Raw genomic sequence first — 27,833 nt, forward strand, 5'->3', positions numbered from 1 at the left:
TAACTTGTAACTCCTACTATTCCTTTTGACCTCTAAATGAAAAGAAAAAAAGAGTGGCGGAGAGTTTATTGCCAGTTCTTCTCTTCCGTTCTACGCCCTTGATTTGAGAACTGGCAGTAAATGTAAAATTAGAAGCATTAATATTTATTTCTTTAATGACGAATCACAAGTGTACATTGTGTTACCTACGTGAATAAATGATTTTTGAATTTGAATTTTGAATAAAGAAATTTTAAATTTTCTTTAAATTAAACTCAATATCAAATGTACCTACTACGAAAGACTATACAATACAGAAATATTCCTAGTTTTGGGATACCCTCTGTTATAACAACAATATATTTTTGTTTTCTAAAATGAAAATATTATAAATTATATTTTCTCTCACCGGTCTAGTAAAAAACTTTGCAAAAAACAACTTCAAACTAAAAACAAAGTTTTGCGTTCTTTGCCTTCACTCTTATTGGACAGTCATTGAATTAAAGGATAAGAAGACCTTCGAGATAAGAGGTTTTTAGAACTTCTCGAACATTCGCGAAAGGAAAAATATGAATAACAATGCATAGAACTAGCCCATGTATAATGCGGTCACAATGGCCCGCGTTGATTTGGTGCGTCCATCAAGGGACAGTCGTGACTTGCAGTGTAATTGTCGATTACTTCCAGGGCCGCACGACACACTGTATACTAATCTGCATATTAACCCATACCGTTATTGAGAATTTGTGTCTAGTCCGTCTTGGTAAAAGTTGCTCCTGTTTTGGCTAGGCGGATTCTTCAAGTGTTTATTGTGACGACTAAAGAAGCCAGATGTTACGCTATGAATAAATGAAACTAATTTAAATTTTTAGCAGAGCAAATTAAACGCAATGGCCGTATTGAACATGGTTAACATAAAATGGTTACCATGGAAACCAATGTATGGCGAACTAACTTTTGTCAGCGTTGTGAAGTAATGTATGCGTGTGTACGTACTCTTTGAAGGTAAGTTAATCATACACTAGTAAATTACATTTTAATACATATATACTTTTGGATTTATTTTAAATTATTTTTTTAAAATATGCAATAATCAGCATCTTCAAAAACAATCCTCATATCAAAATCTGTCATCGTTAAGTGAGCAGCGAACATCACAACGTCAAACATAAAAATTATGACCATCGCAACATAAGATATACCGGAGATAAAAAAAATATGGGAGTTTAGGCTTCATTCTAAAATGTGCTACTATATATTTTATTTTTCTACAATATAATAAAATTAAATAAATTAAATATGTATATAAGCTACTTGAAAATTCAATAGGTAGGTACATATCTCATTTATTTAAATAGCGCCGGTTCTAAATTAAATTTATTAATAATACGTAGTAGGTACGTATTAGACCTAGAAGGAAGGAAAGAAGAAGAAACAATTGTGATGGTCATGAGTGACATTGAATTTCAATACATTATTACTTTTTGATTTGCGTAGTAAATTGCATGCTTGTGGTTTTTTTGCCATACCTACCTACCTATAAGTAAATGTGTCTATGAATAATAAATATTCAAAAAATTAAATATCGTATTTTACGATGTGTAGCAATTTTTGATTAGTGTTTGCACATTCAATTATTATCTTATAAATTTTTGTAATATATGTACTTATAAAATGTTATTTTGTTAAATTTACGTCTTTAAAATATTCGATAATTTGGTTTTATGAATAAATTGGTCAATTAAAATTTTAAGAACTTCTTACGATTTTTTTTATAATTTAAAAATATTTTGTATCAAGCGCCGTATAATACATGGAAATGTGTGTTCGTAGTAAGCTTCTAGTTCGGCGCCATTCTCTCGACTGCTGGATTCCCACTCCGCACTGTTGCAAGCACGCGCGCCGCCCATAAACATGTCACTTCAGGCCGCATGCCGCGATTTACGAGCTCTCACTCTAACACACCCATAATTCAGCCAAACAAAAGGGAAAGCTATACTATCATCGCTCCCTAGCGAATAGTTTAATTTACACACACACGTGCATTGAGTTACTAGCCGTCTTAAATTTTCTCTAGGTTCTTTAACTTACTTTCTTTTTAAACACAAACAGTTATAAAAAATCCTTTTTTTTCTCATTCTCTCAGAAAAATTCATTATCTATTGATATTATAGTAATCTGAAGATGCTAAAAATATATTGTTCACTGAAAACCGCAATCTAACAACAACGAAGTTTATCGTCAGCAGTGCAACGTGGATAATATTTTCATCTCTTTCCAACTCATAATTCCCAGGTCGTAAATCGTGAAATGGCCGCATGTAGGTTACGCACACTGCCCGCGCTATTCCGGCGGGAGCGCATAAAGTATGGTTTTCTCTGTTTTATTGCGTGTTTTAGTGAGCGATAAAGGAGATGAGAATATAGCGGGAAATCAGCTGTTTGGAGCATGCTTTAAACGCGCTCAGGAATGTGGCGGATGAAATGTGCTGCATGACTATGTGAATGTTACTCTACTTCGAATGAATAAAATATGTTGAAATTTTTTCTATTAATGCTACGTAAGGTAAATATATTTTTTATTTCAAATTATTCTATAGTATCCGTATGCCATACCACCACGGTATTAATTTTATCGATTTAAATATACATATTAAAATAAATCGATATCAAGTGTAAGTAACACCACTTAATGTTTAAATCTACCTATTTGTTGTGTAGGATAAAATTTTACATCTATAATGAAAAATATTTATTATAATATTTATAATGTGACACATATTATATACACACATATGTATACATTAAAATTATTATTTAAATAGGTATGCAACATAATACTTGAGACAAAAAAAAAATTAATTATACTATGCAATTGTATACACACAAATATTTTAACCTACCATCAATTTTTATCATTTATTTATAAAGAAAAATACATTTCATAGAAATCCATTGAAATCTTATAATCGATTAATAATATCTTATCAAAATATAAGTGTCAGAACTGACAAATGGCGGGCGCTGCCAAATACGATGCTGTGGCGAATGATGTCCGGAACACTTATCTCGCGCTGGTGGGGATAATAATGGCCGCTATATGCGTGACGTCGATTGGTTGATGGGCGCCCATTCCGTTACGTATTTTTGACAATACAGGTATTGAATTGTGCTGCGTTGTTATATTGTAATAAAAGTCTTAGTGTTGTGTGAAATAGGTGTTTTATTATTTTGTTAAAGGTTTATTAATTTACGTTTATAAATCAGTTTTGTGTGCATTTTTAAGTAGGTATATAACAAATATGTATAATAAAATAATCGTCCTACTAATGTACAAAAACTATACAATATATTTTCAGGATCCTGTATTTTTATGTTTGTGTTTGTCAGAAATAAATAATAAAGCTAAGAATATATTTTTTTTTTTATTAATGATTTGTAAGTTACATTGTTTATATATCATACAGAATAAAGGCGAAATTATTTGTATTTAAACTAGAAAATTAGATTATGGTATCTCATGTATTATAAATCTGTATTCGTCAACATTCAAGTTAGCTTAGCCTTAGTTTTGTCTCCTTTAGGTATGGTTCACTCTCAAATTTACTCTATTGTAACCTACCAAGCCGTTAAAAATATGTCAAGTTTTTTTCTCTCATTGTTGAGATGTGATATAAAGGAATTTATAACTAAGTACCTATGTTTGATGTTTCTACTTCCTTAATAATTGTTGTTAAAATATAATTTTTGAGTGTTCGTCGTAGTACCCAACTAACAACTCTCTTCGGTTTGGTATTTTACTAGAAAAGATTTTAATAAAAATTAAATGTTATCCCCAGACAAACATTAAACATAACAAACCATAATGTCCATTAAGTATCTCTGTGGTTGTATATGCAATACTTTTTAGTTTGCAACTGTTATTAAGCCCGTAAATTTTTAAAAGGTCTGTCAAGAAAAGGTAAAAAGCTATTGTAGGATCATAAAGTTCCTGGTATCTAATCTATTGAAGACAATCCATCAAACTGTTGCCCAAAAATCAATCAACGTTTAAGATTAAATTAGCATAGGTACTCATCATCACTTTAATCTAAATATTTGTTGTAATAATTTTAAATAACTGATTCAAAATTGAATAGAAAAAGAAAAAATAATTTATCGTCTAAATCCCTTTAATGAATTTATAATAATCCCTATAATTATTACAACTTTTAGTTTTTTGCTTTAACTTGCTGTCACGCTGATTTTCAGTCCCATGCTCTCTTGGAGAGTAAAGTTTAAAGATTGGTAGACTCAGTTTCCGTACTTAGACTCTCAGTAGGTCCGTTGAGCATAAAGTCCTGGCTAACTAAGCCAGCCTAGCTCCTTCCAGAAGCACAGACGTCTCCTGGGGACTTCGCAGGCTTCACGGAGCGACCTCACTGCTCCGAGGATTTCTGTACTTTGATTAGCCACAGCCTCGCATTCCAGCACTATGGGTGACTGATTCCTCTGCGCAGAAACAGCCTCTGCACATGGGGCTGTCGGTCGCGCCTAGGAAAAAAAGATCATTATTAAGGAGACGATGGCCCGTAATTGTTTGAGCTTAGTTCTGTTGAGGATTAGAAGTCGCTTTGTCATTAGCTGGTTAACTGCTGGCAGAGCCATTTTGGAGTGTCTGCCGTCCACGTTTCGCGACCATCGTGGATGTTGGAGTTCTGTAGATCTTTGGCGAATCCAGGTTCGCACTTTCTAGAAGGGCAAGGAAAGGAGCGGATACTGGCCAGCAGGCATCATTCCGGAGCCTCTCCTCGCAAGGAAAGTCTACTCGTAGTCCTTATATTTATAAATCTAGTAAGCTTATTGTAAGTATATTGAGCAAGTAACGCGCTTTGGTCTTTAAAAAAGGAATAATTTTAGTGTTTTTATATGAAAAATATATGTTTTGTACTATGTATTTCGTTACTTAACCTAACAGCGCCATTGAAACAATTCTTACTTTGAAAGAATCAGTACAAAAAAATCTCTTTTGCTAGCCAAATCATCGATGATTTTCATCTGCAGATTTTTGTATGTATTATTAAAATTGTAAATCGTAATATATTTCTTACTGTGACAATTTTATTATTGGCTTTGTAACGTTTCGAGTCTGTTGCGTTTTTTTAAATTTTATAAAGAATTTCAGGATCTAAGCAACCTTAATAAACTTGTTTCCAGTATAGTTTCCTTCTATAGCCACAGGCTCGTTTTCCACCTATTTTGAGAATGGACTACTTTGCACATTTTAGGTAAAACTTAAATAATTAAGTCGAAAAATATTTCCTCTCCAATTTGTAATCTAGTAGTCGATCCTTTAATATTTAGTTAATTGGCAGAATATTCACCTTCATTGATATTGTGCGCTCTAAATGTCAGAGTTGTCCCTTTATTCGCTCATTTAAATAAAATTAAGTCTCATCCTCATTCTAAGGTCATCAATGTATGACCCTTGAGCTATTATATTAACAAAACTTCAGTAGTAGCTATTTAACGTTTTACTTCAAATCGTAAATCCACATCAGACACTTCAACCATTCACTGAAGGATACCGAAGAATCTGGGTTGTTAGAAACTTACGCTTTTTATAAATGTAAAATATATCAGTTGAGAACTAAATTTCAATGTCGAGTTGATTTGCTTTGTTATAAGGTTGTTTCAAACTGGCTGTGAAATAATCGACAATGTTCCTAATTTCTTCTAAAGAAAATTTTCTTAGACTCTAAGCTCTGGTAGCCAAAGCCGTTATGTAAACTAAAAGTTATTAAAATTTAGCATTGGTTGTTTATGTTACTGTCTTAAATGCCAAAAAGCAAGTGCATTCACAGAGGAATACAATTTGAACTTGTTTATAAAAATCCTCCTACGTTTTTATACAAATGTCGTAGAAGTGACCTTTCTCCTTTATCTAAAATACTCTAATAATATTTTCGATATTAGATAGGTATTTACTTCAGGACGTACCGTTCCTTATAGATTCGTTTTGTCGATTACAATCCCAATATTACTATAGATACTAGAATATATAGAAGCTATAAGTATATCTAGGTATGTATGAATTACGTAATTATTCCTATATGCAAATATCCTACCTAATACATTGTGTATAATGTATATAGATAGACATACAGTGACCTAAGATTGGCGAATAAAAGCAATAGGGCTTTGCTCGTTCGAAATTATTGCTCGTTGTTTTTTGACTTGGTTTATGCCACTCTCTATATTCAATTAAACTAAGATACAAATGGTGTGGATCTGTGAGAGGACTGAGTTGTTGTCATAATGTATGTAAACATTGATGCGATACTTGAGTCTTATCAGAAACCAAAAACAAGAACTTTGAGGTGACTCTTTATTATTTGTACGAATAGAAAGTAGAGCCCTTTTCATATCGAGCATATTAGTTATCAACGTCTGGTGCATCGAACGATACACGAAGAAACTTTACGACGCGACGCCGCACTGGGATCGCCCGTGCTACGGCCACTGCCGGTACAATTCTATCGCGGACGGACCGTTCAATTAATCGGGCCGATTAACGTTGTCTCTCGGACATCAATGGTGCTGGATTAACGGAGGGTGGTGTGTCCTTTTCTGTTGGTCGCAGATTTAGTGCGGCGCCGCGTCGCTAGGCGGGGGTGCGCCGTCGCTCGTAAAGCATCGGTCGGCACACTCAACTGACGCGCGCCTCGGCGACTACGCGTTGCGTAACTCGACGCGCCATAAACAACCACTTCTCGCACCTGACGGCCGCTCAACCACGTGCGCCTCACGCATTACGTATTGCGCTCATGCCTTCGATAAAACGCTGACACGTGACTTGACAGAGTGAAACCCAGAACTTAGAACTCTTTAGAACTGTGAGTTTGTGAAGAAGTTATTAGCGAGCGGGATGCCGCTGGCCCGTTTGCCGACGGCGGACGGCGGCCGCTCCGCTTAAGGTAAGCTTTATTGCCGATTTATTGCTCCCAACTTGGTTTAGCGTGGAGCAAAGGGTCGCATTCGACTTTTGTTTGCAAAACAAACTTTTGCGCGGGGTCGCCGTTACGTTTAGCACTGTTCTAAATGATTTTAACGGCGCAATAGTTTCGGAGCGCGGGCAATAAATAGCCCTACGTTGAGAGAATTGTATGAGTCACGGATGAATGAGATGTTTTAGCGAAAACAAAGTGTTCAGATTTTAAAACAACTATTCGATTTGTATGCCAGCCAATAATTGTAAATATATCAATCTAATTTCCTAACAGCTGGGGAGAGTTATTTAAAGTGATTCGAAATGTTCCATCAAAAGTCCAAACTCATAAATATCAATAAAATTATCTGTTGAGTAAATGTGTAATTATTTCAAATACGCCTATAAAAATCGAAAACTACTATAAATTATCTAAATTGGTTGATAGAGACATGAAATGCTTGATATTTAATATTTTTAGCTAATAATACTAGAGTTATATAGAGAAAAATTAAATTGTAGCCGCATTAAACATCTTAATATTGAATTGTATGATTTCAATTTGGATGAAACTTAAAGAGGTATAGAGCCAAACAAGAATCACCCTTAATATTTTATAATAGAGTCGACTTTGGCTCAAGTTCAAGTTAATTGTGAACTGGCGGGAGTTCGAAGGAATTGTACTAAAATTATTGTGGTGAGAAATTAATTGAATGATACGATACTTTATTAAATAAATTATTTTTTATAATATAATAACTATATAACCAAACACATAGGTATATGCAACACATAAAATAAATATTAAATGTTAAATTAATGATAGGTACTCTATAAATTATTTTTTCATTCATAGTGGTTATTTTAAACTTTTTTTGATGTATGTGGTCGTATTACAAAAAGGTATTTTTTTATTCATTCACCATGGCTACAAGCTAGATTCAGTACATTTCTAAATACTAATAATTTTCTTTTAAAGCTATTTTGAGTTATATAAGTTACTAATTCGACTGTACCTAATAGATAACTATACCAAAGTAATCTATTCTAAAGATAAGAGACTTAAAATATAAAAAATTACACCACACTAAAAATTGTGCCTCATTTTTATCCTTTGAATTTTATTTATGTTCTCAAGATAATACTGTTACTAGCCAAAATTATCGTATTTAAGATAGCCAATTACAAAACGGGTTCCTGGTAATAAATATAAAGTAGGAAATAAACCAATAGAAATTGTCAGGTGACATCGCATCGGGTTTTAAAAATTAATTACCTTGTATCTGTTTGCACCATGTTAGTACCCATTAACTAAAATTGAAAGATAAGAAAGAATTACTTTTCTGTACAAATCTAATTTATATTTAAATTGTACCTCTATGATAAGGATTAATGTGTTTAGAGTCTTTCATTAAGAGTTAATTTATTTCGATACGTTAATGTTTTGTTAAAGAACCAAAATTACTTTAACTACCCGTATTTTGACTCTACATTATACTGAAAAACTGTTTCTTGTAAAATCTATCGAATTTATTATCCCAATATTTATGATATTTAAAAAATAATAATATAAAGAGTTCTTTAATTGATCATTGCAATCCATAAATTTAGTGTCAATCATATTGAACAGACTTTGAGGTAATATAATATTACGGTAATATATCTACAAAATTCAATAACTAGTCATTTAGAAATATAATAACCAAAAACAATGCAGGTGTTTATTTAATTCCTGTAGTTTATTGAAGTGATGGATACCTAATTAAGGTTCTTCTTATGGAAAATCTTGTAGCAGAGTCGGATCTGTAAAAACTTGCCCAAGTGCTATGTAGGGTATAATGGGAAAGTTGATACCTTGTCTCATTTATTTTATTGCCATTTATCATCGCTCATGTCATATATTATTAGAACTTTTAGTAACCTTTTGTTAAACTAGACAGCGTTTCTGTTAATGAAAAAAAAATAAGGACTGTATCGGTACCCTATCAAATGACATAAAAAAAAATGTGAAGTTTGACTAAAAAGGTTCTCTTCAACAATATAATGCGATTAAAGAAATGTATTAGTATTATGCGCGCGCACTTAGTTTTCATAAGAAAACAACAAAGTATAGCTAATATTATTATGATTAGATTCCATATAAGCAAGTTATTATGAGAATTTTAATGGGTTTCAAGGTGATACAAATACTCACGTAACGTTTTTCAAAGAAAAAATATTCCTTGTTAAAATAGCTCGGTAGACCTTTTGTCCGCTAATACATATAATTGTCATTATAATATTATATAAACTTCAAGATTTTCAGGGAAGGTAGGTCATAATTATATATTATATTATAAGCGATAGTAGTGTTTTTTTAAATGGCTTATGTAAAATAATTCCTGCATCCAATATAAAAATCTTACTTGGCGCGCGCTTAAATTTACAAAGTACCTACCTACCTACCCGCGTAACGACTGTTTTTAAAATGATGATTTAGCGCAACGCATTAAAGTTCCTTTATAAAAATCTTATTTATCTAATAGTTTGAATAAAATTTACCTTTTACCACCAAAACACATTCTACATAAAAATAATACATAACTATAGTAAACTTTCAGTGTGACAGCCCACGACTTTTTTAAACTTATATAACTATTATTTTAATCCAAAAATTAATAAAATAAAATATATAATGGTAAATGTCATACAATAAAAATTGCTTACGTTATAATAATGATAAATTAATGACAAATATTCTAATTTAAAATGGCGGCCATCATGCTTTAGTCGCCATATTGAATTGATAAGACGCTCCCCTAACTTACAACTCTGCGCCAAATGTCATTATTTTGGGATTAGTTTTCTAAATTGGCACGTTCGAAATTTAAATTTAAGTAGGCTTATTTTGCTTTCCGGTTCAGTTCAAATATATTGTTTTATTTACTTTATGTTTCTTTATTTACAAATAACATACGCCGGTCTTGCTAATAGAGTAGAGAGAATCACACAAGTCTTTAAACTGTTGTATAAATTACTATCAGTCTTCGTATGAAATGACGTCAGGAGAATGATAAAGAAAATAAAATGCAACACAATTTTCCATATTCACTTATCGCATAAAACATAATACGTTGATTATAAATAAATTTTATATTCAGCGCATGCGCCGCCATATTTGTCTTATTTCACATAACTGGTCAGATCTCAATCTGTTCTTATTATATGCTTCATCTCGTGTCAAGCATATTTCAAATACGTAAAAATATTGTCAATCAAATTCCATACAATAATGCAGGTCATATTATTTTTTTATTATTATCAAACAACTATTTATTCTACAAAGTATTTCAAGTATTTAATTGTATCTAGAGCATAACTGTAGAAATATTTTTTGTCATTGGTTAACTTGAGAATTGAATAACAGGTTCCTACAATGTTTCAAAGATCTAAATAGCGAATAGGTATTCAGGGCAAAAAGCCTTGAATATATTCACCTCTTCAAGCCATTCATAGATTCATTCCATTTTGTACTCGGATCCTATCGCCAATACAGCTAAACACAATGTTGTGGAATCATATTTGAATTAAATTATGCCTTTTTGTGGTAATAAAGCTGCGAACTCATCACCTTGTAGTTTATGGCTACCGGAAATGAAATGCCACTGCATTTACTTAAGTTTTTTATGAGAAATATTACACTGTAGGCTTTGTTAGTAACTCTGCCTTACGTTTATTTAATGATTTTAGAGTTTTCCTTGGTAGTGCTTAGCGTTTTTGAGCAGTACTGATCACTGAAGTCCTGTAGTCGAAACACGGGTGCCCCAATGGACTTAAATTTCTATATACGCGTTTAATACTCGCTCGTACGGTAGAGTACAGAATACACCGTGCCTTACGCCCGCTTTCTATACTCAATCTATAATCTAAAATTATTTTAAATACAGATTTACGAAAATTTAGATTGATAAAAATCAAAATTCGAACTGTCAAATTCAAAGATAGTTTACAAAAACGATCCATCGATCCGTTATTGAAATGTATTTTATGAGAAATGGATTAAAACATCTAGTCAAAATTGGATTGGAATTTAGTATAGAAAGCGGCCGTAAGACATATTACTTGTTTAGATATTCCCGATACAGAAATCTAAAACTAACACCAAAGCCTGTATTATAATTTTTATTTTATCGTAGCCGTTCTATCTAGCATTGAATACCGTTGATAATTAATTTATGATTTTTCACGTATGACAAAAATAAACACAGCGAAGAACGTTTGACATTAATTGTCTTTGATAGGAGGAAAAGGATCATTGCACGTTTTTTCACAACAAAAACCCGTAGTGTTAAAAAGACTCTGTATCGATCGTGAAATTGTCTCCCTTCGAGTAATAAATTATCATCTTAATAAGTTAATGAGTGGTCTCAGCAATACCAGAGTTTTTGCGGTGTACACCCGTTATTGCCGTATTGGAAACAACACATCTGCCGGGCGAATTTTATTATAATTCATGTTTATTTATCGCCTATTTATTTTCTTTATTCGCACACGATGAAGAAAGTTAACGAAATTTTATAGACTCGATTAAAACTTGTTTTGAATCAACGTCCTCGATTATTTACGATTTTGTTCTTGACTAAATGTCATCTCTAATTTGGCACATAAGAATAATATTTATTAATTAAAGTACCATATATTTACGATAATGCATTTTCTATATAAATTTTACAAAAATTAATTAAAATATTACACTTCCAATTTTAGTTTCTACCAGTAATTCTTTATTTAAAAATTGTTATTTGGATGTGGATTAGGTAGTAGATAGACTGTTTTAAACTGACCAGCCTACTACCGAATATATGAACATTATATATATTCACATAATTTAATATCCTACAATAATCTATATTTTCGATTATATATCCGTTTTTTAATTGGAGAGCTCTAAAGTATTCGAAGCTCCATAAATTAGTCGCTAAATAATTTCATGTCATCACTCATAATCACCCAGCTATTTACATGGCACAGTGTTTAATCGGAACAAAAAGTTAATTCGAAGCGAATTCTCAAGTACCAGGTGAATATTACCTCCCGCATAACAAAAGACATCTGTTGCTGAAAAATAAGTACGATCATAATCTTAAAACACGTCGTTGGAGACAAATTGCAGTTCAATCTTTCCAAAGACATGTATTTGTATAACTGGTTGCTGTGAATCCATCTCACCGGTTCGGTAACAAAACGCAAATTGGCTTATCGCTAGATATCCCGAAGAACCGTAAACCGGATCGTAAAGTACACTTTAGCTTGAAATCCGCATAATTATCGTACGTTATAAATTATTCTGGCTAGCTCCGCTACATACCTTTCGTAACATTATTACAAGCTTCTTCTTCTTCTAGAGCTTTTTCTTCTTCCATTACTGAAGGTAGGCCGTCAGTCCCGTGAAGCGTGTCTTATCCTGTGCCAGATGCAGCAACTCTTCCGCATTTGCAATACCCGTCCACTCCCTGACGTTACGAAGTCATGATATTTTCCTTCTATCACGCTGTTTACCCTGAACTTCATCCCATTATAATTAATTAAAGGATGGAGGAGGTGGTAGCAGGCGCAACACGTGGCCCAGGTACGCAAGATTCCGTTGTTTGATGTTCTGCATACGTTTTTCGTATTATAATCTCATAACGTCCAATTCAACGTTTTTATTTTTAATATTAATCTTATTACTTCATTTGTAAAGGTCAGCCATAATTACAGTTTACCATATTTTATTAATACCTAATACATATAAATTGTTTAAACATTCAATTCTTAAATACCAATCATTTTAAATAAATTCATTGAGGAGTTAATTTAAAAAAGAACTGCACTTAATTAATCGGAATTGCCATTCGGAATAATTTATTTATTTCGATTACACTTCTCGTGTATATGCATTTATATTTAAAACTTATTTAAATGAACTGACATCATAATTATGATAAGAATGACGAGTATTGTTGATTTATGTAAACAATGATATATATGTTATATATAAATTAGGGCAAATAAATGATCAGTCACTTAATCATTTCGTTTGATTTAAAGATGTTTTGACCTCACACTTCGGTAATGAATGAGGTGGTCGTAAACGGCTGAATCAAGAGAACATTAATGTCAATCAAAAAGCCATAAACTCTATTAGCTGTTATAAACCTCACCGCATCTGTCCAATAGCTGGTTTTGCGTACTGTAATGTGATTAACATAAGTACAATGTTGGTTTTAGGTTTTTTATTCATCATGATTCGAAAAAGCTGTAAATTTTGCTTGTCAACCGATAGCGTCTTTGATAAAGAACACGGAAACGAACTTTTGTTTGAAACCGCCCAAAGAGAGCAATAAATTACGACAAGGTGTTGTTCGTCTTTTGACCGCATTTCTTCAAAATATTAATACATTGTCAAATCCATTAGCATAATAATTGGTTACCTGCTCATTTAGTCAGGTGAATTGGTATTGTCTAATTCCGCTTTGTGCGATCTTGTGCAATTCTCTCTCACGACCCCTAACGATTTGTTTCTATTGTTGGATATGAGTGTTATTTTTTAAGCGTGCCTTCAAAGAAATTCGTAAACATAACGGGTCTTGTTGATTTGCATTTTTGCTATTTAACATCACAATAGGCTAAAGAATGAAATTTTTTGGCGTTTTTTGTTGATTTACAGTATGGTTTTGTTTTGCGTAACAGTTACATCACAAATGAACATATGCTAATATTTTAAAACACGCTTTTGTTATTTGAGTATTCTTTATAAAGTGTGAAGATGTTCTTTTGTTTTAAAAATAATTTAATAGCTCCCGTTTCTATTGTAAGCTGATGCGTTTTATAAGTCTTTGCAACGGGACAACATTTTTATTTTTATATTCCATTTGTGCATGTCTATTACATTCTCAATAGCAATAAAACAATACGTGTAAAAAATAACTATGTAACTTGATTTTTTAAACAGAAATGATTTGAAAAACTTTTTGTACAACTTGAAGTTCTAAATGTAATTTCCATTATTTAGTAGTAGGTATTAATGTAGTTTCTCATTCATCGATACTAAAAAAAATTTGGACTAGGTATTCTACCATCTACCATGCTTTAAAATTTCAATGTAAAAGTCAAAGTCAAATCGTTATTGCATTCCTTATGTTCATACTTTACAGATGACATGTTATAATTTTGTTAAAATAAGGCACAGCAATGTATTGAGAGGGCGCTTTATTATACTTAATTCTATTCTTATACAGTTTTAATTCTTATATGTATTATTTATTTATTATACTATACTTGCTTTATAAACAATGTAGTATCATACAGAAATCTTGAAATTATTTACAGTGAATTTTAGTATAAAATTTCGTATTTTTATGTAATAAAGAAGTTTTAGTCCGTCGAAGCTGTGGTATGACTTGAAAATTGTAATATTTCAAAATTACTGAAGAGTCGCGTTCACTTGAGTAATGGCAAAACTTTTGGGGAGGTTTGGGAGTAGAAGCCCGCGTGCGTGCCTCCATCTTTCTTAAACCTTAACTTATGTTTCTAAATACTTTAATATGATGTGAAATTGGTGGCTAATGGGTTTATTTACCTTTGTTTTAACAATAGAATTATATTTTTTACAATTTAAAACAATTTTAGACAAATAAATCTACAATATGTTTTATGTTACCCCGGGATATTAATAACGCTTAGTATTTAACCTGATCCTAATCAGATAATTAATTTGAATTATACTGTATACAACACAATGAAGCTTTTAGCTGAGAATGATCAATTTTTTCCTTTAAAGAATGTTACGGAATTGTTTAATAAAAGTAGCAACCTTATATAAATAATTATTTAGTATTTTTCGCATCTCCTATAAAATTGTAGTTTCACCTACAATATCCTAAGAATACAGAATTAATTAAATATTACCTTTCCAGAGACCGTTAGCGTTTTCGTTTTCAATGGTATAAGCTCCGGTCCTTTCGTATATATATTATATTGTGGAGGCCGCACGTGGACAGGGCCATGTGACAAACCGGTCTTGAGCAAGCCTAGTAACCTCTAAACGACTTACGTGAGTTAAGGATTCCTCAATTCACTTTTAAGCCTCCCTACGTAACGCGTGGGAATATGAAAATCGTGTGAAACACTTGTGAAAGTGTTAATGACCTAGATGCGTTGTGTTATCTATGCTTATATAAGCATTTGATAAAACTTAAATGGCTTTATAATTAATTTCTGGGCTAGCTATTGCTTAAGGGCAACGTTGACGTTGACAAGGTTCGATACGATGGGATTATTATTAACAATTTGTACTGCCCTTAATTTTTGTATAAAAATACAAACGAGTGGTGCTAAAACCTTTTCAGGTCTGGCCTGCAATTTCTGTATCTATTTCATGATCACTTGTCAATCAATAGGCAATTAGGTCAGCCTCCTGTGCCTGACACACGCCGTCATGTTTTTGACTTTAAAGCAAATTTTTGCACGATGTGTTCGCGTCTTAAAAGCGCACATAGAAATTCAGACAGTTTGTTAATGCGTTTGGTAATGTGTACTTTAATTTTTGCCTTTTAGAATCAAACCTAACAATAATTGTATGATTTGTTCCACTAATTAACAATGACGTAAGTAGTTGATGTATGCAAAGATGTTACAAGCATTTCGTTCTGTCCAGTTATAATACCAGTAGACAAGGAATTTGTGTAGGTATCAAAGTTGAATTATTACAGTATTGTTAGAGGAAAATTTATTAAGTCGTTTCAATTTAGGCGATTTTATGGCAATGACATAATCATGTATACGCCTTATAATATTAAATTATAGGACTATGAGAAGAAAACGTTAAATATACAGATCAACAATTAATATAGAGTTGTTAGAATATCTGGAAGTCTCGAATATGTATGTATTTCCCACATAATTATTCTATCTTAACAGTACACCTACAACCTACACCGATAATTCTACAACTAAAAAAACATTTAAAACATAATATATATATATATCTAGATCTTATAACTAATAACATAACAAGCAGCTCTTGTGAACTCAACTCATTATGTTTGTGTTAGATAGTCTATTTACATAGGTTACATCAAGTTATAATTGCATTAATTCGAGGAAACCACGGCAGGTTATTTTCGTAGGTATTTTAAAAATTCTAATTCATTATTCCCGTAAAATACCTACCTCTTTTTGAAAACTAGGCTTAATGGTTTTTGCTAATAATAAATAGGTACTGTGCTGATACATAAATGTATGCTAATTCCGTTTTTTTGAAGTATATAAGCTAATTTAGTTGCTAAGTTACAAATTTTTTGCTTAAAATAGGCCTAAAATAAAACAGTACTGTGCTGATACATAATTGTATGTTAATTTAGTTGCTATGTTAGAAATGTTTGCTTAAAATAAACCAGTTTTTTTACATCTATCATGTTTCCACTCAAAAGATATTTCAGACTTAATTTGATCCGTTTAATTAGTATAAGCTTATGAGTTTAATTGAAATCTACTCGCAGAGACCGCACCTGCAAAACTTGTGAGTACGTCTTAACTTGAAGAATCTCGCTTCGAATTGTTAGAGCGTCGTCTGCGCAAAACCTCTTATATTTATGCCTTTACTTTGTAACATTTGCGGACTATTTACCGTTGAGGCTTTGAAGGAATATTATTAAATTTGTTCTTGGGATTTTAACTTCGACGTTTTGTATAAATTAAGTTAAAAATTGTTTATACAGGAGTTATTAAATGTAAGAAAACCTTCTACCCAGTATCTTACCTTTTAGATAATAAATTAGGTACTATATATTCTTTGCATTTAACTGGTAAATATACGGATGTGTATTTTATAAGTAAAAATAATTTTAAATTTAGAATTTATTTATGTAACGTTCAACGTTATATACTGAACTAAAATTTGACTGCTTTTTGTTTTTTTTCTGCTATCTACCTACACATATAAGAACGAAGCAGTAACAATTTCTTAGTTTAACTCAAGTATATATCCCTTTAACAAACACCTTTGTATTATAAAACATCTTAACGAATCCCACTTGAATGTCAACACTATCAAGTATTTTAATTATTGTTATCATCTTAGAAGTAAAAAGGTACCGTTTAAAATACCATAGCCAATTAAAAAAACTATAAGTACATCACTTTCTAGAATTTGCAACACGCAATTGAAAGGTGTCGGAAAAACGCCAGTAATTCTATGAAAATTGAGTACAACGAAGAAACCCGACTCGGAATGCCACATGCCGTCTCATATCGCTATCGATAACATTCTATTACGAATGAAATTAATCTCTCCGCCTATAGTATTAATGTCTCCTTTTCAATAACTGACAAATTGCGCTTACGCTAATACCTTGTTTCCTTAATTGTTTCAAGTTTTTGTTATAGCAAGGTGCGGATAGTACGGGCACGTAATAAACGGCTCATGCTGATTTATTAATATAGGTGGTCTGGAACTTGAATCTATGAGGACCTTGATCTGTATAATTAAGAAATAATCATTTACGATACAAGTAAATGGTTCTATCGTTTTACAGATCCACATTTCTGTCCGGTATCCAAAAATTCTACTAGTCAGGCTTACGCGATCCATGATTATGTATAAAAAAACTTAATACGTAGTAAATGTCTTGGACTAAAATGTTAAATTGGCACAAATTGAAGTATCTCCGCGCTCGCTATCTATGTAGGCATCAGACAACCATTGAACCTAGAACAAGCCTTTGACCTCGCTCTTTGCGAATAAACATATTGCATGCAGGTTATAATTGGAGTCAAACTATGAGCTATTTACCTATATTTATATTTTAAACTAGCTGCTCCGGCAAACGTTATTTTGCCATGTATGCCATATTAGATAGTTTATTTTTATTGCACTAAATCTACTAATATAAAAAATAGGGATTGAACGTAGGGGGTGAAAAATAAGGATTGTATGTATTTTGTATGTTGGATCATAAAAAATTTAAACAAAAAATTTTGTCTAAAAAATAAAAAATGGGGATGAAAAATAGATGTTGTCCGATTCGTAGACCTAACCGATATGCACAAAATTTTACGAAAATCGGAGGAGTTTAATTACAAACGCCGTGACACGAGAATTTTATATATTAGATTTTGTTGTTAGCATGCAGATCATGAGGTCACGTTTTCAAAACCCGGTTAGACTGAAAATATGGAATATTACCAATTAACATGGCCAATACTATCATTGGTGTCCATGGGCTGCTGCCTTACGTGGCCTCTGCATAGGCTCATTTGCCTCATATAAAATTTTTAGAGAATATCAATAGAGATTATTATTATTAAGCCTTTATTGCTGACACCCAGTATTTAAGAATATTAGGACATATTTAAGTTACATAATAAAACTTAATCTAATACATCATATGTCCCGTTTTTGGTAACCAGCGTATCCTGTGACATATTATAGGCCTCTTAAAGCGGCTTACTTTCTTTTCTGATGTTAATATAGAGATTAACCGCCGAAAAAAACCGGTATGATATATCAGGAAAAGTTAGACTTCACGTAATACATATTGTAAACACAAATTAATTAAATAAGAATAAATTGTAATATCAGAATTGTCAAACAAAAACTTATATTCATCAACTCCCAATTAATTTTAATTAATTATGACTAAAATTCCAATGTAATTAAATATTTATTTGAAATGTACTGCAGCTCTTTTTTGAATTCTGATGTTGTTTTGTTTACAATTAGTTATATTTTAAAATATTTTATTTACATAGGTAATTATTTTACACATTTCTAATGTGTCTAAATTTTTATTAAATACATTTAATACAATGTCTTTAAATTTTTATTAAATACAATCACTACCAACTATAAAATTGTAATAGGTAGGTACCATGAAATCATAAAACCATCTATTAAATTGTAGGCTCCTGTATTAAACTGATTTTAGTAATGAAATAAACCAATATTTCCATCGTTATTATAACGATAATGTCATCACTTTCGTAATGGTTACACTGAAGTTAGGAACTAAACATTTCGTCAATATAATACTAGGGATTATATATAAGCTCTCTTGGTGTGTGAAGTTAGCAACAAAATAGCTCAAGATTGCGAGCGATCTTCGCCTCTATAAATCTCCCCATCACATAGGACCACCTAATTAATTACTCCGGCAGCTAAAATTGTTCACGCCGTTCTGACTACACTTAAGTACCTCCTGGTATGTAGTATATTAATGGCTCATGAACTCCTAATGAGATTGTATCTGTATTTTTTATTCAATTATTATACGTAATTTCCATACTTTAAATGTGAAAGATGAACATTCGAATTTCGATACTGTACAAACAGTAATGAACTTAGCTTCTAATTAAAAAATAATAGTATGAAATTGTCTTCAAATTTTTGCATATATTGTTGAGTTAAATTGTTCGATTTTTAAATTCAAATAGAAAACCTACGTTCGTTCGTATCACGATTCACACTTTTGAAACTTAGAATAAATTTTGTGAAAAATATACAACGAAATATGTTAATCCACGCAGAGATTTCTTTAAAAAAGAACAATACCAAATTTGGGAACGTCCTACGTGACATTTTGTTAGGAATTTTAATGGTAACTGACCAAGCTAGTTTTATCATGATTCATCTCATAAACAATGATTCAACATATATTATATGACTAGACGCGTTAACGAGCTTCTATGATAATAACATTTTTCATTCTCATACATTTGTATAAATAAAATTCTTAGAACAAACATTACATTGTTGAAATAGTCTAATCAAACAAGACCAGGATAAATTTATAATAAAGTATAAACTGAGATTAGACTCAGGTTCGACTTATGAAAACTGTCACGTTTATAGCAAAGACCGCTTTTATCATTTATATCCTCAAAACTTCAAGTACCTATACTATATCACGATAAGTTAAAGTATAATAAATGAAATAATACCTAACTACCGTCTAGACCTCATTGATCAATATACCTGAGAATACAAATTTCGTTTTTAATTTAAACCGTTAATACTTGAAGTATTTATTCATTATGGTATAATTGAAGATTTCACAATGCCGTGACGTGTCGTTGAATTGTTTTTTAATTTGTGCTGGGTTGCCTTTAACCCATCAATCAAGCGTGTAGCCGTTTCATTGCACGCGCCCATTCTCCGTCAGTAACAGGTTTAAACTTTTTAGATTTCTAAACTGTATTGAATATTTATGTAGAGCATTTATTTTGTAGTAATAATATTAAAAAAGTTTAGTTTAAAATAGTAATTAGTTATTTTATAGGTACACTTGTAATAAACACTGCGTGTTTTTACATCAAATAAAATTCAACAATTATTATAAAAAGTAATATAACTTTAACCCAAAACTGTTAATCGGAAATCTATATAAATAAAAATAAATCCCATATGTTGCTAAGGGCAAAACTCGAAGAGTAATTCGAGTATATTTTTTTTAATTATTCCTTGAGGTAGGTATTTATGGAAAAAAAATTAAATAAAATATATAAAAAAACAATGAAAATTTTATTTTATTAATTACTTGGGTATTTGTTCCGGAAAAGTGAACAGTCTATCTATCTAGCATAGTAGAATGTCCATAATTTGGTATGTAGGTACTAAAAAGGTAATCTATATAAAAATCTTATTAAGGCAAAGCGAAATTCGCGAGGGCTTGCAGTAATTATAATACTCACTTCTTAGGTACAAGTCAACCTCTTATCTTAATTAATATTATTAAACTGCTAATGTGATTGTTTAGTTTGTTTTTATATTATTAATATATTGTAGAAAATATTTTTCCCTATTTAATGCATTCGTAAGAAGGTTTTAAAATAATAATGATGCGTATATATATCGTCCACGTTGCTATATGTTTTATGAGGTATTTTTGAAGTGATTAAGATTTATAGCAATAAAAGAGTTAGATCAGAGCGTCCGTCTTCGTTCGCAGTCACATCAGAATGACATAAAGTCGACTATGATTTATGCATTTACATTTAATTAGACGCGTGCGCAGCCTTATTCTATGTAAATTTGAAGCGGCAACTGAATGAATGATGACAGATATTTCGCTTAGTTATAATCTATTATAATTTCCATATATAATTAAAAATGGTCAATGTTCGTTTGAGATCTTTTGACTTTTGATGGTAGTTAATTACATAAAATATGTTATTATCCAATTTAACGGGAAAAACGGAAAGGAAATTTTGAGATCTTTGAAGACATTGATTTAAATCACTTTAACATCCAAAAAAAATAAAAAAAATTGTAAATATCACGCACACAATACTGAATTCAGTCGTTTGTGAAATACCCAAACAGTGTCTAATCAATAGTTTTAGGTAAAGTAGGAATAAATTAATAAATTAATTAAGATATTGATAGATTTGATCTGTAATCTAAAATATTTAATGTAAAAGCTTAAAAACTGATAAAAAGCAGTTGAAAGAGAAACATTGTTAATAAAATTAAGACGTTTATTAATTTACGCCACTATTGCATTCAAATAAGTATGATGTTTACTGCAAACTTCACTCATGAAATCCCCGTACCAAGTTATCACTTAACATGTGCAACACTCGTAAACAGTCGGAAAATCCAAGAGTTCCCTCGAGGCGAACCGAACCGTTTGAAGCGAAATCGTATCGTGGTACAGAGACCGAGGACGAGTAATGTTATGAGCAAGCCATTATTGTCTCGGCCCATACCGTAAAACATTACGCAGTCGTATAAACTCAATGGATAAACATGGAGCTGCCAAAATGTATATATTTTATGAAAGTGTTGCTAACTTTCTTGGCTGATCTTCTTAAATCAGGGCGCCTTAAAGATGCTTATTAACGCAATATTTCAATTAAGTAAAGAAAATTCATAAATAAATATGCAAGTGTTTAGTATGTAAAAAATATCTCGACCAATCACATATATGCAACACGATCAATCAATACGTTTGACCAATCACTATCCAGTACAAAAACATAGTAAAATCTTCCGTTTTACTATTTAATCCTTTTGTTTTACATTTAAACCCGTTTAAAGTACTAACAGAATATTAAACACTTTAGTTAATGCTATAAATATTCAAATTAAGTTAATAAATCCTCAAACTTCAAAGTTGAAATAGATAAATTGATTCAATTTATATATTAAGAGCGAACAAAGTGTTGTTATAAATAAACGTGACGGCCGTCGAAATTTCCTTTTATTTAGCTGTAAACGCATTAACAGCTCTATATATTTGTGATCGAATATGCTTACCGCACAAACTGATTCTTTGGCCTATAAAGTGCTATCAATAAGTTTCTAAGATTGATTCCTCATAAAATTTTATTCGCAATTCATCTTTAAAATAATAATAAAGGAAATATCTTAATAATTTCATACAAAATTACGGCCATTTTCTACTTAATATTGTATTTAATTACTTTTAAGACATAATATAAGAACCGTAGCATTAAAACTTAAAATTAATTTTAATAGTGAAAAAACCTTATTAAGACTATATTTAAATAAAGTTGTAGATCTTATTTTGATATTTTCAATGTTTTGTCCTTGTTACGTGATTGAATGTGCAAACGAGAGAGAATATTTGTTCGTATTATATTTATTTCATAGTACAGACGATATCGTAACCAGGAGGCTTAGCTATTTTATTTTAACTACTCAATACTGCGAGTTTATAAAACTACGCAAAATAAATCCATAATAATATATAAGCGACAATTGTCCCGTCTGTCCACTGTGACAGGCACAAAATCGCCGAATACAAAGCGGTCGTCAACATAAACTAACATCCGGCAAACGGTGATGTATAGCAGCCGCAGAACTATGGAAACAAATCTCTCTACAATATAATTTACGAGCGCAATATTCAAGCAAAACAGACAAACACAACGAAAATAACCGCGCGATAAAAGATGTCGCCACAGGCTTAAGATAGACTTGTGATAGAAATAATGGTGGGTGCCTTCCTACACTTGTTTATAAAGGGTTGTAGATTAATTTTTCAATGTCTTTGTTTTCAATACATCATACAACTGGCGGTGTGTGATCTTAATACACATACTTCTTCAGAATGCGAAAAGAATGGCTAAGAAACAGTTGCGTTAACGTTTGTCTATATCATCCAGACTTGATAAGAGCTGATGATTTATATCGGGACAGTTTTCTTAAACTTATGTACAGGTTATCCATGGATGTCTTAGTTTTCAATACATTATACAACTGGTGATCTGTGATCTTAATACACAGACCTCTTCAGAAAGTGAAAAGATCGGCTAACAGTTGCGTTAACCTTTGTCTATATCCTCCAGACTTGATAAGAGCTGATGATTTATATCGGGACAGTTTTCTTAAACTTATGTACAGGTTATCCATGGATGTCTTACTATTCAATACATTATACAACTGGTGATCTGTGATCTTAATACACAGACCTCTTCAGAAAGTGAAAGATCGGCTAACAGTTGCGTTAACCTTTGTCTATATCCTCCAGACTTGATAAGAGCTGATGATTTATATCGGGACAGTTTTCTTAAACTTATGTACAGGTTATCCATGGATGTCTTAGTTTTCAATACATTATACAACTGGTGATCTGTGATCTTAATACACAGACCTCTTCAGAAAGTGAAAAGATCGGCTAACAGTTGCGTTAACCTTTGTCTATATCCTCCAGACTTGATAAGAGCTGATGATTTATATCGGGACAGTTTTCTTAAACTTATGTACAGGTTATCCATGGATGTCTTACTATTCAATACATTATACAACTGGTGATCTGTGATCTTAATACACAGACCTCTTCAGAAAGTGAAAAGATCGGCTAACAGTTGCGTTAACCTTTGTCTATATCCTCCAGACTTGATAAGAGCTGATGCTTTATATCGTGACAGTTTTCTTAGACTTATGTTCAGGTTATGCATGGATGTCTTAATTTTCAATACATCATAACTGGTGATGTGTGAACTTAATACACTCTTCAGAATGCGAAAAGGTCGGTAAAGAAACAATTGCGTTAACCTTTGTCTATTATCCTCCAGGCTTGATAAGAACTGATGTTTTACATCGTGACAGTTATCTTAGACTTGTATAGCTTATGTATCTATGCATGCAAGTCTTAGTTTGCAATAATCATACGTTTTGGGTCAATTAGGCGTTAAGCAAAATATATCTCTACTACCACATTATTATACGTTGCGAAACGACGAGGTTTTTCGTCGCAATTAATCACTGCATATTTTACTGTAAAAGCAAGTTGTTTCGACGTGTGTTGTGACTTATTTTTATCTCGCAACAGTTAAATACAATACTGACAAGGAGTTAAATTGATAGGAATTTAACAATCGAGCAAAGCAATTATCACGACATTTAGTCGAAATTCATTTTAACGTGACTCATAAGGAAACAAATTAAATGGCCACTGTGTCCGCTAGGGTTGGCAGCGCGATAAAATGCCTCGAATTGTCCGCTGCCTATCTTCATTCCTGGCTCGATTATTTAAAAAACAAACGCCTGACGCGTTAGTGCTATGTCCTTTTCTCGCGTGATTTTGTCAATGTATCTGTCCCTGTCTAGGCTGCGCCCGCGGTGCCGATAGCCCCGGAATGCGCCGGCTGACTTCAGTCGAGCGGTACTCATAGACAATTTAAATTAGAGAAATTGGTAACCGGGTACTTCGAAGAACTGGTAATAACGGACAAATGTCGACGTATGTAGATAACGCATTGGCTTGATAATGTATTAGCTGTAGCACTGTCGATACGTAGACATTAATATTTATTGAACTCATGCATAAAATATCTAAACCGTTTGGTACATCACTGCGCTTAATTTTATGGGAAAATTCATTATCTCGCAAGATTAGATTGTAGGTACATGATTGGTGAGTATAATAAATATAAAATTGTATTTTAATTCGATGAGAATGTACCCCTAATGTCGTTTGATTTTAGCTATCTCTCCCTATAATTAAGTACCATTTCATTGCACCCGTGGCTTAGCGGTTAATCGATATGGCGTAATGCTTGGATATCCGGTGTGTAACTCCCAGGCAAACAATACTTGTTTCAGACAGTAACACCTGCTTGCCTTAATTGATTATTCAATCAAACTTTGTCCATGCTACTGGTCACTACGCTACTAAAGTTACGTAATAAAATAAAGCTCAAATTATTATAAGGTATAGGTCGAAACAATGATAAAACTTTCAAAAAGCAACTATAAAGCGTTTATTCCCGAGAAAATTTTCAAGTAGTCTTGAGCGCTGTATTAAGGGTACCATAATAAGGCTTTTTGGATTAGGTGTAGCGCTCTTGAGTGAGAATAAACCCGAGGGAAATCCTAGCGCAGCTTTCCCGCTAATTTATTACTCCTTCAACGGCCAGCGGCCTTTGTATTGGATGCTGGCAACGTTAAGCATATTTTTAGATAGATTAACACAAAGTTGTTTGTAATTAGTCCCTTTTTTACGTAATTATGTAAGATTGGTAGATAAGTATATCACTATCCTATCCTGTTTTAAACACCTGGAAGTCGTACCTATCTCTTAGGGAAGCACATAGTTCGATAGTTTGCAAAAGGAAATGCCTAGTGTAGCGTGTAGAAGATTTCTTGTGATTCAAAGCGGTGCAGATGAATTCTGGAATTATTTATAATTTCAGACCGCAAACATTGGGACCAAAAAAAACAATTAGGTATGTATATAGCGTGTATTAGTATTATAGTTGTTTTTGTTAGGTTTGTAAAAGCATACTTCCAAATCGTATTCGTCGTCATCTTTCGAGGTCTACATAATACTTTTTATTTATGCCACCCTAGTAATGTCATACATATTTTTTTTTAAAGATTAGATGAAATATAAATTTACTAAATTTACTACTATAACTAAATTCCATTTTATTAAGAACAAAACATTTGAGGTGTATAAAATAAATTACGTCCAAGGTTACTGGGGTGTGAGATACACTGCCGTAAATTAACTTTATATAAACAAGCTCCTTAGCTCAACTGGGAGATAAAACAAATAAAATTTGGAGTGAAGCCATCAATAATAAATACACGATCTAATTGTGTCTAAGGAGTTTAAGCCAGTTATTTTGTCATTGTCGGTCATAAGTTTGTTCTCGCAATTTAGAACCTTTTAAAGCTTTTCAGTTACAGCTCTAACATACCTGCGTAAAGCTGTAGCCTAAAAAATAATATTCAGGATTTAAATTATTTTAATTTTAAATAATTTATTTTGAAAAATTAGTTATATCTAACAAAATTCGGTCCTAATCGGTAAAAGTATTGTTTATGTGTGAAGTAAGCAACAAGTTACGGTATTATAACCGAAATGTTTCCTAGTTTTATTAGTTCAACTATCAAAATCGTCAAAACCAAGGATGTATAAGTAAATATAGTTCGGGCATATTTAATAGAATTTAGTTTTAATAAACTGTATAGTATCTGTACAAGTTGGTTTTCAAATACTTTTCGCCGATGCGGTATTCCAATATATCCATACCTCGCGTCTAATAGTCGGTAGTGAATTAGTGCTCGCACATTTGTAGTGGAGACACTTCATTATGGGGGCAGGACATAAATCAGGACTTCTAATATTAAACATGCCTTCGTGAGGCAAATTGCGAACCTGTCTACGACCAGCTTTTGCCAAACCGATGAAGTGCTAATATATTTATGGACACTAAAAATGTGTGAATTAAATATTAATTTTGTTTAAAATAAAAATTTAATTTATTCATTCAATTTGATGAATGGGTTTGAAAACTGCATTATATTTACAATAATATATTTTTTTGGAGTTGGTCTTGGACTGTGGGTTAATTAAAGATTTAAGTTGGCGTCTGGTAGATGGTACCGGTGACCCAAGCTGGTGCTTTCCTCGCTCAACGAATAAGTCGCAATACAACGAGAAAATACTGCCAGCGTTAAAAGTACACAGCCACAGGGTCCAAACTTTTAAAATTTGTGTTAATTTTTATTCAATAATTTTTAATTATATTATTATTAGATAATTGTAAATATCGTATAATTATATTGGCATAAAGTACCTTAGATTATCATTTCTTATAAAATTGTAGCTGTACTTCAAAATATTCATAAAAGCCCTAATTTCAAGTCATATCACTAGAAAGAAAGTTCAGTCAATTAAGAAGGTACTTCATTATCTCTTCCATGTAATTTCTTTTGCACCATCAACCAAATGAGATAATAAATAAATGTTTTTTATGTTTAATTTTTTTTAAACGAGATAAATTTGTGGACCCCTCAGAGGTACTAATGTGATTTTAATGTTCCCACTTGAAATGTCCTGTTCTGTAGTCTGTTTTCGTGAAATCTATTTATGCAATATTCTTACAGGTATTATTTTATTTGGGATACGAGATTAACTAAACTGTTTATAAATAGTACTCATATCATACGCATTATAACTTACATTACACTGTAGGTATTCGTATGAAGTTTGATTAATTATTTATTATTGTTACTACTTTGTAATTATGATTGTGATCAGACAACTTTTCACGTTAGGTACCTACTAAATATTAACTTTTGGTTTCTATAGATTTTGTCTTGTTCTTGAAAGCGTTGTTTAAAAAAAAGTTTTAATTCACATATGTATCTACCTACTGTTGCTTATAAAATGATAACAAAAAATATATTTTAGATAAGACGTGCCATAGATTGTCCCTGTACACAATTAAATAAATTTTCTTCAACGGATAAACAGGAATTTATATTATGATATCGTTTTAAAAATAGAGTCTAATGTAATGTTCCTATATTGGCGCCATCTATTGCCGCGAATCTTGTATTTGAAATGCTCATTTTTTTACAATAGTACACATTAAAACGATTTTATAAT

General features: G+C 31.8%; 1 protein-coding gene across 3 annotated transcripts in view; it reads left to right on the forward strand.

Annotated features, from left to right (window-relative positions):
* Positions 1 to 6,444: 6,444 nt before the first annotated feature.
* The window catches only part of LOC125049434 (homeotic protein antennapedia), a 151,166-nt gene continuing 129,777 nt past the window's right edge, over positions 6,445 to 27,833 (forward strand). For all 3 annotated transcript variants that reach the window (XM_047648726.1, XM_047648724.1, XM_047648729.1), the window contains exon 1: positions 6,445 to 6,934. The gene's annotated coding sequence lies outside the window, so the exon portion shown is untranslated. The remainder of the gene's footprint in view (positions 6,935 to 27,833) is intronic.

The sequence above is a fragment of the Pieris napi genome, chromosome 5, assembly GCF_905475465.1.
Source record: "Pieris napi chromosome 5, ilPieNapi1.2, whole genome shotgun sequence".
NCBI classification, from domain to species: Eukaryota; Metazoa; Arthropoda; class Insecta; order Lepidoptera; family Pieridae; genus Pieris; species Pieris napi.